This window comes from Phodopus roborovskii, unplaced genomic scaffold (assembly GCF_943737965.1).
Source record: "Phodopus roborovskii unplaced genomic scaffold, PHOROB, whole genome shotgun sequence".
In the NCBI taxonomy this organism is placed as follows: domain Eukaryota; kingdom Metazoa; phylum Chordata; class Mammalia; order Rodentia; family Cricetidae; genus Phodopus; species Phodopus roborovskii.
This window is the reverse complement of record NW_026126511.1, coordinates 5,186,582-5,201,825: the sequence shown is the minus strand read 5'-3', so window position 1 is coordinate 5,201,825 and position 15,244 is coordinate 5,186,582.

Genomic DNA, 15,244 nt, shown 5'->3' with positions numbered 1-15,244 from the left:
GGCTGCTGTAACTCCAGCCCTGGGGCTCAACGCTTCGCACCTCCTTGGGCACCTACAGTCATGCAAACACACACACACACACACACACACACACACACACACACACACACGCACGCACGCACAGGGCTTTCCTGTCCCACTTGCCCGCTCCCAAAGCCACCTATAAAATAATCGCTCAGAGGCTTTATATTAATTGTAATTGTTTGGCTGGTAGCTCGGGCTTATTACTAGCTAGCTTTTACATTTAAATTTACATTTACATTTCTATTAATTCATGTATTGCCACATGGCTGTGGCGTTACCTCATTTCCTACATGCTTCCTCAGGAGGTACTGGCATCGTCTCCCGACTCCGCCTCCTTTCTCCCTGTATCTCTGTTTGATTTCCAGCCTAGCTATATTCTGCTCTGCCACAGGCCAAAGCAGCTTTGTTCATCAGCCAATAAAGGCAACACATATTAGCTGCATGCAGAAGGACATTCCACATCATAAGTAGATCTACCGTGTGACCCATGCTCCCAAGTGACTTCAAATGACCACGTCACAGACAAATGGAACATCCACTTTATTCAGGTAGCCCTGTTCCCAACAGCCGAGTTACAGAGCTAAACTACATGCTCAATAAAAGCAATGGGTAAACATAGGTTATATACACGACAGAATCTTCATCCATAAGTAGAATAAAGTACTAGAAAATGGGTACAAGTGGAGTTAATTATATTTCATGTTCTGTCTCTTGTGTGGGCCTGGACTTTATAGATATGTAAAGCCACATCTGTCCTGATGACATGAAAAAAAGCAAAACCACTTCAGGGGACTAATGGGGAGTAGAAATGAGAAATGCATGGTTAGGGTAGGAGGCAGAGAGTGTGCTCAAAGCACGTGTATGAAAATGTACATGGAGAGGTGGCTCAGAGGTTAAGAGCACTGGCTGCTCTTCAGAGGACCTGAGTTCAATTCCCAGCAGCCACGTGGTGGCTCAGAACCATCTGTAATGAGGTTTGGTGCCCTCTTCTGGTATGTAAGAATACATGCCAGGATACTGTATACATACATGCATACATACATATACATACATACATACATCCTTAAAAAAGAGAGAAAAAGAAAAAGAAAACTTACATGAAATGGTATAGTACTATTTACAATGGAAAATCTTAAAGAAATACATTACTTTAATTAAAAAAAATCTATTTGAGAATTAACCAAGAAGTAAAAACAGAGAGAGATAAAACAGTCAAGGTAACATATGTTAGTGACCTTGGTCATAGAGAAACTAGTGAGTCCAAAAGCTGGTCCTTTAAAAAGATGGATAAAATTTACAAGTCTATATCAACACTGTCAAAATGGTAAAATAAAAGGGAAGACACAAAGTACTGATGATAAGAATAAAAGCTACAACCCTGCAGAAAATCTCGAGGACCGTGGATACAGGGAGAAATACTGACCAGCAAAGGAAACATTTACCACTAAGATAAATGATGACGACGTAAGGGAAACATCTGATGCTCTGTAAACATCTGGTGCTCTGTAACTGTACACCAGGCGGCATTGGCCCTACGGGGCTGACAGCCTGAGTTCAGTCTCCAGAGCTCACAGAAAGAAAGATGCAGTTGGTGGCTCACATCTGTAGTCCCAGCTCACCTAAAGTAAATGGGGGGCAGGGACAGAATTACTTGGGAGTTCATTGCCAGGCGACCTGGAAGTCAGCAGAAACAAGGGAGACTCTTGTTCACCTCCACATGTGTGCTTTTCACACACGTGCCTACATGGACACGTCAGTAATTCATTCAAAAGGGGAGTATGAAGGGCTTGAGGGTTTACCACGCCTTATAAATGGACAGGTTGATGTGGCTTCGTTGTGTCCTATAACTTTTGTTAGAAGTTCGATCCCCAGTGCAGTACAGTTGACTGAGGCCGCATGAGGTGAATAGCAGAACCTACCTAAGTGGACATCAGTCCATGTATGTGATCTCTGTAGGTCGGCTGGTGACAAAAAGTATTCCACCCTTCCTGGCTTTGTTTTGGTCCCATGTGTTCATTTGTCCTTTCAAGCCCTGCCATGCTTTTATGCAACACAAAGACCCTCGCCAGAGGTCACCACCACACACTAGACTCTAGAACCACGAGGTAAACTTCTTTCCTCATGGATTACCCAAGCTATGGTACTCTCTTACAATAGAAAAAGAGTGAAGTTTGTAGTTATCTATGAAGGTAAGCACTAACACCAAGTGTGTTTGCTTTAGTTACACATGCAGTGAAGGTTTTCTGGGTTCATGGGGAATTGCCCCTTCTAACATCCCAGGTGACCAAGAGCCACTGAAGAGTGAAGAAATGCCTCAAGAAACTCTATAACTACTTAAGAAAATGAATCCTGGTTAAAATACTAGTGAGACAGGAGTCTAGTCTAGACAGTTTAAGTATAAATTGTATCAAATATCTATGGAGAAATAGTAATTCTACATAATATACTTGTCTTAGTTTGGGTTTTATTGCTGTGAATAGACACTATGACCTTGGCAACTCTTACAGAAGAAAACATTTAATTGGGACTGGCTTACAGTTCAGACGTTTAGTCCATTGTTGTCATGGCGGGAAGGTTGGCCATGTGCGGCAAGTGTGCTGGAGAGCGAGCTGAGAACTCTACATCTTGGTCTACCAAGCAGAAGGAGAGACTGTGAGCCACACTGGGCATAGATTGAGCAAAGCAGACCTCAAATCCCATTACCACAGCCACACACTTCCTTCAACACGGCCAAACCTCCTAATCGCCTACCTCCTATGGGCCAAGCATTCAAACACCTGAGTCTGTGGGGGGCTTTCCACTCCTCGGCCCCCATGTGATTATAGACGTACCAGTGCAGAGATGAATTCAGTCCAACTTCAAAAGTCTCCATAGTCAGTCTCAAACTTGTTTAAAAGTTCAAAGTCTCATCGGTGGTGCACGCCTTTAATGCCAGCACTCGGGAGGCAGAGGCAGGCAGATCTCTGTGAGTTCAAGTCCAGCCTGGTCTACAGAGGGAGTTCCAAGACAGGCTCCAAAGATACAGAGAAATCCTCTCTCTCAAATAAATAAATAAATAAATAAATAAATAAATAAATAAATAAATAAAACAAAAAAGAAAGAAAGAAAGAAAAAAGTTCAAAGGATATACATTCCAAAAGGGAGCAAAGGAAATACTGGACCAGAGCAAGACTGAAAACCAGCCTGGCAAACTCCAAACTCTGCATCTCCATGTCTGATGTCAAGATGCTCTTCTGATCCCCAGCTCCATCCAGCTTTGCTGACTGCAGCACACTTGTCTCTCTTGGGCTGGTTCCACTCCTGTTAGCAGCTCTCCTCTGCAGGTGTCCCGTGGCTTCAAGGTCATTTTCCTGTGCTTCAGCTGAACTGGAATGTTTGGGTCTTGCTGTCGTAGGATAGCTGGAGTCTGGTGGCCGTGCATTTCTCTTTCTGGTATCGACTGTGTTCTTAGACTGGAGTTTAGGCATCTGGATTTGGGATGCTTCTATAGGTCTAGGTGTGGATTCCCGGGTTTGTCTTTGTTGGGGGTGTTTGGTTCCTTGGTTTCTGTTTTCTGTCCGGTCTTCCAGCCTAAGTGGCGAGTGGTTCTGGTGACCGGAGAGTCTTCAGGTCCATTAGGGTGTCTCCACTTGGGTTTTTGTGGCCTGTAAGGCCTCTGGGGGTCTGGTTTCCTGCTCCGTCTCTGGGATTTCTAGTAAAGCAAAGCCTCCAGTAATGTAGAAGTCTCTGTCAAGCTGTGGGCTGGGGTATGAAGCCCATGGGAAAGGGCACAATTGGAGGCTGTCTGGCCACCTTTAGGGAGTGTTAGCTGGCAGTGGGCAGCATTTTACCTTGGGCCCCTAGCACCAGCCTGGCCTCTGGTAATGCAGTTGGAGTTGTGGGTTGGAATATGGAGCCCAGGGGAAGGGGTGCTATTGAGGAACGTTGGGTGGAGTTTAAGGAATGCCAGCAGGCAAGACCATGGCAACTCTTAGAAAGGAAAATGTGTCATGGAGGCTGGCTTACATTTGGAGAGGTTTAACCCATTATTGTTAGACTATTAAAGCATGGCAGTGTGCAGGCAGGCAGGGAGGAGAATGGACTGAGGGTTCTACATCTTGATTCACAGGCAGCAGAAGGGGAGACAGACTGAGTGCCACTCTGGGCATAGTTTTGAGCATATGGACCATGCAGCCTCCTCCACAGTGACACACTTCCTCCACCAAGGCTCCGTCTCCCGATAGTGCTACTCCTTATGGGCCAACCATTCGAACACACGAGTCTTTGGGGCCATTCCTATTCAAACCACAGCAGTATTCCAGAAAAAGAGAAGAGAAAGATAGGGTGCAAAGGGAAATGCTTTTTCTGTGTACCTCATTAGCGTCATTGGACATGGAAGTGAACTTCGGCCCGGTCTCACCTTGTACCAAAAGACAAAGAGCTGGATACCTAAGTGCAGAACACAAGACTTTCAGAGCATAGAAATGAAATATTTATGGCCTATCATCACACACCAAATGTACAGTCTACAAAAGAAAAGCAAATTGATATTTAACTTTTTAAACATTAAAACTTGTGCAAAGGACGCCATCAGTAGAATGACTAGACAAGCCACAGTCTGGGGTAAGCATGTGTAAGCCATCCAAACAAAGACTGTAACAAAGACTGTTTCAGAGAGGACCCTCAGAACCCTGTAGTAAGAAGTCGGCCCAATTTAACAATGAGCCAAAAGCTTGAGCAAGCGTTTCACCGAGGAGCATGTAAGATGGCAAATCAGCACACGCAAAGATATTCTGTGTAATCAGCTGTAAGGGAAATGCAAATTAAAACCACAGTGGAATACCACCGCGCACCTTAGAACGACCTAGATGAAGACACAGAGATTAACCAGGTCCTAGAAAGGGTGTGGAGAAACCAGGGCTCTCCCAAGCCATGGACGGCGATGAAAGACGGTGCAATCCTTTTTGGAGAACAGTGTTGGGCTTTCCTGCCAAGTCAAATTCCCACGTGGCCAAGAAGTCTGTGATTACCCAGCATCAATCAACTCAGACAGAGGAAAGCTTCCATCCACGCTAAAAGCAGCGCACAGTAGCTAAAGCAGTCCCCCTACCCATGCTCATAACAAACAAGACAGATACGCTTATTGCTAAAGTCCAATATATCCAGGCAAAGGATACTACTCATAAAAAAAAAAAAAAGAAAGAAAAAGAAAAAAAATCAATGGACCTCAGAGGCCTGTGCTGACCGGAGGAAGGTGATTTTCAAAGTCTGTGCTGTGGGGTTCCATGCACGTGGTATTCTCACACACAAAGCTGTGGGGTGGAGGAAAGGCGGGCGACTGCCCGGAGAGAGAGGTGTGTGGACGTGTCTATAAAGGGGTAATGCTGCTGTACTTCCGGGAGCCGACAGATGGGGTCTGTATCCCAGATGTCACCAGTGTGTATGTTTCAATTAAAACAACGGTATGCCATGCAGTTTTCACATTACAAATTTATTTTAAAATTTGAGTGTAAGAAAAACGAACACCCAAGAATTTAACGATAGGCCTTTATCTCTTGTTCTATGTATATATGACTGTCTTAGTTTCTTTTCTGTTGCTGTGATAAAACCTTTCCAAGGCAACTTAGAGGGGTTTCATTTCCCTTTATAGCTGTAGAGGGATGGGCCTACTGTGGCGAGGAGGCGTGGCGGTGATCAGCAGTTATGGGGACAGGGGCCAGAGGCTGAGAGCTCACACCCTACCTGTAACCGCAGAGCAGAGAGACCACACTGGCGGTCCCAAGGCTTTGAGCTCAGATCTTGCCAGCAGACATGATTCCCCCAGGAGGCTGCATCCCCACCCCACTACCCCCAATAGGATCACCGGCCCAGGCCAGTTATTCACACAGACACACAGGAATAAAATGTTTCAGAAGTTATTAATTTCTTGACCCCTGTATTGAATGATATTTTGGATTTATTGCCACTAAACGTCCTCAGCATGTGGCTGTTTAGGAATAAAAGAAGCCGAAGTCCTTCATAACTAGTCCTTCATAACGAAGGCATTAAGTGTAGGCTAGAGAGAGTGTGGGCTTCTTCGTTGCAGGCAGACCTGGTTTCTCAACCAGCTTCTGCTAAGTCCTTCTTGGCTTTCCCATCCATCCAGCACTGCATCAGGATCTCACCCCACAGAGAGAAGCATGACCTGACCTGAGAGGTGGGTTCAAATGTCGCTGACTCCGGGATTGCTGTGGTGAGTGTGGATGGTGACTACCTGGCTCACTGCTCGTATGTATGTATGTATGTATGTATGTATGTACACACACACACAAACACACGTATGTATATATGCTGTGCTGAGTTTTCAGTGAGCCCCAGGTTATCATTAATCTACCGTTCATGGAGATAATATGTAAATGGCCTGAGATGAAATGTTTGTTTTAAATGATCATACATATGTGATTAAGACAGAAGGTAGGTGTGACTGGAAGATGCTCAAGATTCTGTCTAACTCACACACGACTGAATTCCAACTTACTCCCACATAAAACAAACTTTTACATCTTGAGCCTAGCCTGTGAGCTTTATAGATCTTTTAAAAGATTAGCTTTTAAGACTTACTGAGAAGCCAGTGTTTGTAAAAAGTCCCCCCTCAGGGGCAGGGCAGGGCAGGGCAGGGGGAATAAAGGTTTGGGTTTTTTTTTTTTTTTTTTTTTTCATGGAAAATACAGCCTGGGCACACCACACATTGTTAAAATTCACATTTACTTTCAGATTTGTACACTGTGGTCATCTTTATTCTATTTTTGGAAGGTTTCAGGTTTGTAGGAATAAATGTCATTCAATGGTTGTGAAGAAGAACTCTTTTCAAGCTTGCAGTCCCTTTATGCAGGTGCAAATTCTGTTTCTGACAGTTTCTGGAAAGTGTGTATTATAGAACGAGTCACAAACTTAGCTTGAAAATTGGAGATGGGCAACATTCCTGCGAGAAAGAATGTGAGTTTGAAGTGTAGCGCAACTATGGCCGATTATGATTTCCGTCTAGATTTTGTTAGTTTCTGAGTATGAATTGTTTTCCCACAGCAACACTCCTCTAGCGACTCTTCAACCTCCGGAAGCCACCTCTCAGATCCTTCCATTTTTCCAGGGTACCCAGTGAGCTCTCTCTCTTCCTGGGGCAAAGGAGGCTAGGGCTTGCTTGCAGCCGGATGCCCCCCACCCTGGGGGCTTCTGTTGATTGAAGCCAGTCAGGCATTATTTCCCACCTTTTGTCTTCTCAGTGCACATCCACTCTTTATCACAAGGCTGTTTTGGTGTTTCTGGTTGGGGATTGTGCTCCGCCACAGGCTCAAGCTTTCGCCGCGTTTCAACAGCTGCGGCATGTCTAAACTGCATTATCTTGAAAGTGTTGGCTCTCCGAAGAGTGAGAAAGGAGCCAAACGACTGAAACAAAACATTTCAAAGGGTTCCTATGGATACGCCCCGCCACCAGGAAGCACACCCTGGACCGCGTTGACTCACAGAGCTGCTGATGCTGCCCGCCTCTTCTGCCAGCCGTCTCTTTTGAGCACACTGTAATGCAATGCCTCAGAAGAACCCGAGACCTGATGCCTGCAATCACATCATAAAGGTGTGCCTCTGCCTATAAAATCCATTCTTAAATAGGTTATTGTGTTGGAAGTGATTTATTACAGTCTTTAGAGATAAAATATGAATATTGAGCAAGGGTTGTGCAAACCGAAGTGGGAAATGATTTGCCTTACTTACGTAGAAGAGTAATCAAGAAATAATGAGCGTGCATTCCAGTCGGGGTGAAGTCTCAGAGTAGATTGAAAAGACTTCTTTTATCGGAGGTTAAACCTGCGCAGAGCCCGATTGGGCGACAGCAAGGTGGTACTCTCTTCCTTTGCATCTGATTTTATGGACCTCCGTGTGTCACTGCGACTTTCCTCTCCGTGTATTCAGGTTTCACTGTTAATATATTTGCTTTGGGTTAGGACGCAAGTGTAAACAGTGCTGGATGACCCGACTTACTGGTGACAGTAAGGGAGTTAGATACCCTGCAGGAAAGTCAGCTTCTGTGCCATTTAAAGATTGAAAAGGAAATGATTTTTAAATCTCCACACACATCTTGGCTTTTCTTGCTGGGTAATTTGCCTGTAGTTTGGCCCTTTCTTGTGGCTCTTCCTGTATAACTTTTAATGAATTTTTGCCTATAACACACATGGGAAATACATGCCCTACTATGTCATTAGCTGTTCAGTTTTGTGTATAGAGGAGAGATGCAAAGTTTTTGTGTTGTCATATATGAATATATGTCTTTGGTGTTCTTTAGTACTCCAAGATGTCAATTATATGTACATTTTCACTCACTAGTTCCATGGCTTCAGGTTGTATTTCATTTTTTTTTTTTCCCAATCAACTCTCAATCTATTTATTTTGACATGAATCAATAGTTCTTCCCTAGATGTGTTAGGAGCACATGAAGAATAGAATTATGCCTAGAATAACTGAGAATCTCTGGGGTGGGTTATGACCTCTGTAGTTCTTAGAATTTTACAGGTGGTTCATGATGTAAAACCAGAGGAAGGGCCACTCTATAGAATCGGGAAAAGTCCAATCTTTTCCCAAATGGATCCAATGAAAATAGTAGTGATAAAATGAGAAGAACAGGGAAACAGATATAAACTTTATTACATCTCAACACTCTAAGTTTTTATAGAGTCATATATAGTACTATTCAAAAGATGGTAAAATACACTTAAATCTTAGTAATATCTTAAACAAATAAAATTTTAAAAAACTTTTTAAGTAAGTAAAATCTTAATAATGCCTCAGAATGGTGGAATATTTTAAATTTATTTTTATTTTTAGTTATGTGTATGTATGTGTGCCTGTGTGGGCATCTGTCTGTGAGTGCAGGCCAAAGAGGGTGTTGAATCCCCTGGAACCAGAGTTACAGGCAGTGACGAGGCTGGACAGGACTCTACATGATCAGTACATGGCTGGCCACTCCAGTCCCAGGAATATTCTTATTTACCCCTCTCCATACTTTCCAAATCCTTTGACAAGAGCCATCTATTACTCTTTGAGAGAAAACTAATCACAGAAAATGTTAACTTTTAAACACAAAGATTAACTTGTAGTCAGAAGGCTACACGGACAAGCCAGTCTGGAAGTGTCTGCCCTGTACTAACACGTCACGACCGGGTGTGCTCCCTGCCAGAGTGCGGGGCTAGGCGAGGAGCATGCATGCCCGCGTTTCTGTGTTTTCCGCTCGTGTTTAATAAGTAAGCACTTGGTTATTTTTAAGAGATTAGTCACATAAATGTTAAATTATAGCTGATTTTAAGTTCACCAGAGTTTTCTTTTTACTGTAACTTATCTCTGAGGATAAAAATGTTTGGAGAAGGTTTGGTCAGAAAATTCACTCGTATATTATAGCACGTTATTTCTTTGACTGACGAGGAAATCAAACAGCCAGGAAGGTTTCATCTTAGCCTCTCGCTCACACTCCTGATCTCACAGAGGCCATCAGGTGACTGGTCCTGAAGGCAGATGAACTTCAGAAGAAGGTACAAGCTCTAGCCACGTCTTCATAGTCAACAGACTCGGGGGCCATTTGTCTCACCGAGTTTCACCACATCAAACTAAATCTAAGATTCCGTTACTTCCAAGACTCACTGTCAACTTTACTACCATAGACAAAGTAGTGCTTGTCAATTATAACCAAAGGCTTCCCAAACACACTGGGCAATAAAGGCAGCCAATTACAGCGATTTTAAATTTTGAAAGATATATGCATCTTGGAATCCGAGAAACCTGGGTTCTTTTCCTATGAACTGTATCCTTGTCCAATGTATCCAGGGATGAAAACTGACATCTAGATCATTCTGCATCATGCTGAGAGTTTTAATGAAGGTTCTAACTAGAGGGACAGACTGTTGATTTGCTTAGAGACTTATTTGGTCCAGGGACTGAGACCCTTCTGCTGGATCCATGCCTTCTGCTAACAAGGCACATCCCTGGGGGGATCTGTGTGGAGTAGTGTGTTCTTGCCAAAGCCGCTGCCACTTCTTACAGTAAGTGACAGTCCCTCTACATAGGTGACATAGGCCTGGAACCTTCCCAAAGTGCTAACTAACATGCAGTGACAGGGGAGGGGTAATTTTGTCTTAAACACCTACCTCTATATCAGGGCAGACCATCAATGCTACTTAGTCAGAGTCTTAAAGATGATCTGAAACGATCCCCTCCTGCTGATAATGTCTCGAAAGGAGACAGAGGTAGACAATTGGCTGGCGGCGATCACAGTCAGTCACAGTCAGTCTGAAATCCCTCTCCACTTGTTCATAATCTTGCCATCCAGGGTCAAAGGTGCTGAGGATGAAGCCATTGTATTAAGTGCACTAAATTTAATTATGTGCTTATTTGTACACATTTGTTTTAAGTTTATTGTGGGGAAATCAAAAAAGAATCAGCGCCGACAACGTCTTCAGTTACTGAACTCAAGTGGCGGAACACACATTATCTAACAAATTCTCTCAGCATCCTCAAAAGGAAATGGATTCAAACAGTTGAAGCATCGTTCCCTACACGGCACAGTAAAGTGTGGACTGGGGGAGCATCTTACTCTCATCCTGAAACTCAGCCACTGCTTCATTGATGGGGAGGTCCTTCTGTATATGTGTTTCCCTTATTGGCTACGAGTAAAACACCGAGTGGCTGATTGGCCAGGCAGGAAGTAGAGGTGGGGCTAGGACATGAGGAGAATTCTGGGAAACGTAGGCAGACGAGTCACTGTGTAGACTGCAAAGGAGTAAGAGGTCCAGACCCTTCTCTATTAAGCCAAGACCACGTAGAAATACATAAGTTAATAGAAATGGGTTAATAATGAAGACAGAGCTAACCAATAAGAATCCTGAGCCACCGGCCAATGGTTTTATAACTCATATAGCATGCGAGTGTTCATTTGAAGGGCATTGGGACCAGCTAGGACAAAGAACCTTTCGTTACACTTCTTTCATATTAAATATACTTTCCTCAAAGAGTATTTTTTAAGAAGAAAACTCTCACTTTACATTTTAGTATATCTTCAAGTTTCATGTTATCCATTTTATTCTTGTTTCTTTTTTGTTGTTGTTGTTGTTTTTGTGTTTTCAAGACAGGGTTTATCTGTGTAACCACCCCAGCTATCCTGGAATTCACTTTGTAGACCAGGCTAGCTTCGAACACACAGAGATCCACCTGCCTCTGCTTCCAGAGTGCTGGAATTAAAGACATGTGGCACCACCACCCTACTCCATCTTCTTCCTAGTCTACTGGCTGGTTTCATCTGTCAACTTGAGACAGACTAGAGTCATCAGAGGAAGGAGCCTCAATTGAAGGAATGTCTCCATGAGATCCAGCTGTAAGGCATTTTCTCAATTAGTGATCAATGGGGGAGGGCCCAGCCCATGGTGGGTGGATGGTGCCATCCCTGGGCTGTTGGCCCTCGGTTCTATAAAAAAAGCAGTCTTAGCTAGCCAGGGAACAGCTCCTCTCCATGGCTTCTGTACCAGCTCCTGCCTCCAGGTTCCTGCCCTGTTCCTGTCCTGACTTCTTCAGTGACTTCTTCAGTGATGAACAGCGGTGTGGAAGTGTGAGCCACATAACCCTCCTCAACTTGCCTTTTGGTCATGGTGTTTTGTCACAGCAATAGAAACCCTAAGACACTTGGCAAGTTTGCTTATCCTGCACTGTTAATCCCTTTGTTACAGGGAACCTGTTTCCCAGAAAAGTTGTTGACCTTGGTTTCAACAAGGGATGTTATTAATAAGAGCTAGCAAATGCTCCCCCAAGAAACTGTGCATAGCATTAGTATGGAGGTCCTTTGCCACAGTGTTTCCTCCCCCCTCCCCTCAAAAGTTTCCAATAAAATTATAAAACTCAATAGTTTTCTTCGCATTTTCAAAACCACTAAAGACTGTAAATTGTAGTTGTGCTTAAAATATAGTAAATGAAGACCACATAATGTTAGTGCAAAGACAGACAAACATAGATGGGACAGAATATAGCGCAAAGAAGAGGAGGTGATGGGAGATGTCATTCTGTAAATATGTTTCTCTTATTGGTTAATGATAAAGCCCTGTTGGCCAATAGGAAAGGAAGATAGGCGGGACTAGGAGACAAGGAGGAAAGAGGAAGTAGTAAGAGGAGTCAAGATGGAGAGACTGGAGAGATGAGACTCCTGCTCCACTTCCCCGTAAGATGAGACCACGTGGAAATACATTGATCAACAGAAATGGGTTAATACTTAAGACAGAGCTAGCTGATAAGAAACAACTGGCCAACAGAATTATATCTAATACAACATCTCTCTGTGTATTATTGAGGCAAGACCAGCGGCGGGCGGAAAAAACAATACTCCTTACAGCTGTTACTTACATAGTCAATTACTGTACAGCAAATCTACCAAGGCAATTAAACGGGGGAACGTTTACAACCAGTGACATTGGACGATGGGACAAATGTGTGGGAAAATAATAAACTTTGACATCGATCTCGTGTGACACTCAAAAACTTAACACGAGAAGAACAGTAGGCATCGATAGAAACGTTAAGACTTCGAAGCTTCTCAGAGAAAATGTTATGACATTTAGGTAATGGGAAAAAATTCAGTTGTGGAAGACATGGAGTATCAGGAACAAATTGAAAACTGTTTCATTGTAATGAGAACTGTCCTCAAAGGTAAGTGACAAAGATACATAGTAAGCCACATACCGGCAGAAGATGCTCATAATGCCTAGATCCACAAAAGAATATTAACAGGACTAAAATAAGCTGTACAAATAAATTAGGGGAAAAAAACCTCACAACCCAATTTACAAAAGGGGTCAGCAATCTTGAACTGACAGGCCATGAAAAACAAGAAAGCGAGACCTTGAAAGGGACGTGAAGCAGCCAACGGGAGACGTTGGAGGAGGGGAACGGCACACGGGGACAAAAACGGCTGTGTACACTACGAAACTTTCAGACAAAAATTACCTCAGTGTTTTTACTGAAGAAGCCGAGAGATGTTGTTTTCAAATGGCAAAATATAAATGGACTGAAAGTCCCATAGGTTGCTGTTAGGATCAAAGAATGACACAGACCAGACACTTTAGGAAAGCTATTGACATGCTCTTTTTATTTTATTTATTTATGTGTTTATTTATTACTTTTGGTTTTTCAAGACAGGGTTTCTCTCTATAACAGCGTTGGCAGTCCTGAACCCACTCTGTAGACCAGGCTGGCCTTGAACTCACACTGATGGCCTGCCTCTGCCTCCTGAGTGCCAGGATTAAAGGCGTGTGCCACCACCTCCCAGCACTTTGGCACTTTCTTATAGAGTCAAATGTGCACTGATCCTAAGACCTAGCAATTCCTCTCCTACATCCTTACACAGTGGGATGGGAGGAAAACAGACAACCATAAAAACATTTGCTGGAGCAAATGTTCATAGCTGCTTCATTTCTAATGGTCAAAACCTGGGAACAAACCAAGTTTCCACACAGAGGAGGAGGAATAAACCTGGCGTTGGTGGAGCACACCTTTAATCCCCTCACTTGGGAGGCAGAGGCAAGTAGGTCTCTGTGAGTCCAAGGCTAGCCTGGTCTACAGAGTAAGTGCCAGGACAGGCTTCAAAACAATACAGAGAAACCCTGTCTCAAAAACCAAACCAAAATAAAACAAAACAAATCCCATAAAAATAATCCCAGCACTGATGAGGAACGGGCAACTTGCAGCAAGGAAGATGAGACAAGGTCCTGTAAGAGGAAGTTTTTTCATGTGAGAGGACAGTCTGTGGTCCTGCGACTCTTTAGAACCAGCGAGGCTAAGCTAGAGCAGAAAGAATGTGCACAGTGAGAACTGCTTAGAAGGAGCACACGGGAGCTCTCTAGCGTGCTAGAAACTGTCTTGACTGGGCATTGTCTATGCGCATTTATACACTTACCAAAATGCATGGAATTATATGTCTACAACCTGTGCATTCTACCAAAACTATATCGTAAAGATACTTAAATGCTGGAATTGCGGTTGTGGAAGCAGCTAGCAAATGAAGTTTCCTGACGTCAGCAAGGGAGACAGCAGATGCAGGACAGAATTCAAAGCAGCCTGCAGTAGAATTCGACTGTGTAGAGGTTACCAGGCAGAGAGCAGGTGTTGTTCCTTCCTGATAGCAGCTGGGTTCGCAGGAATCTGAGGGCCAGCTGAGTTCCAGACTAAAGATACAATGAAGCAGGTAGGCGGGAACAAACTGAAACAACATGAAATTGAAGTTGACTAAATTTGAAAGGGAGGGCATAGGGATTCAAACAAAAAATGCCCAAGTATTTATTAAAAACGGAAATGTGAAAGGTGGTAGGCACGGGGAAACATTCCATGATGTGTCAGTGGCAGAATTATACAGGACGACTCAAAACAATGGGAAGAACGATAGGCTAGCCTCTTAGAAAGGATTAGTGATTGGAAGTGCCCTTGCCTGCCGAAGGGCAGTCACAACAGCCTGGCGCCCACGGAAGCCGGTGATGTCTGATCTCTCAGCGTCTTTAATAAAAAGTTGTCATCGCACATGGCACAATGCTAACTAACTACGTGGTGAGCTGCACAGGTAACATTCAGTTGTCCGAGTGAGTTCCTGCTACGTCCTCCTCCAGTGGTGATATTTTACCCTTGTCTCCTATGTCCTAAGCAGCAGCAGCAGAGGCAGAGATTACAAGTTTTGAAAGATAAAGGAGAAACATGGAATGAAATAATGTGTCAAACGAGCTCTGGCCAAAGCTGTCCAGAAGGCGGCAGGATTCAGGGGCACGGGGAGGGCTTGCAGGCGAAGCAAAGCTACAACAATCATGAAGAGTAGGTGAGGAGGTTCATGAGGTCAACCCTGGAAGGAAGGAGACTCTGGTAAAAGCAGATAGCCTGTGCAGTTGGCCTGTGCTTAGCATAGAGGTGGGGTGAGGTGGGGTGGGGTGGGGTGGGGTGGGGTGAGGTGGGGTGAGGTGGGGTGGGGTGAGGTGGGCAAGATGATCGGCAGAAGATCAAAAAGGGCTGAGCCAGTCTAGGGAAAGAATGGTTTTACCCACAAATGTATTGGGAGGAAGGGGACGGGAGAGTTTTGTATTGAGATGGCCAGCCTCAGATTTAGGTTTTTGTTAAGTCCAGAGTCAAAGACCCTGGGCTGGGCCCCATGCCAGGAGCAGCCCAGAAGGCATCACAACGTAATCTGGCCCTGTCAACGACC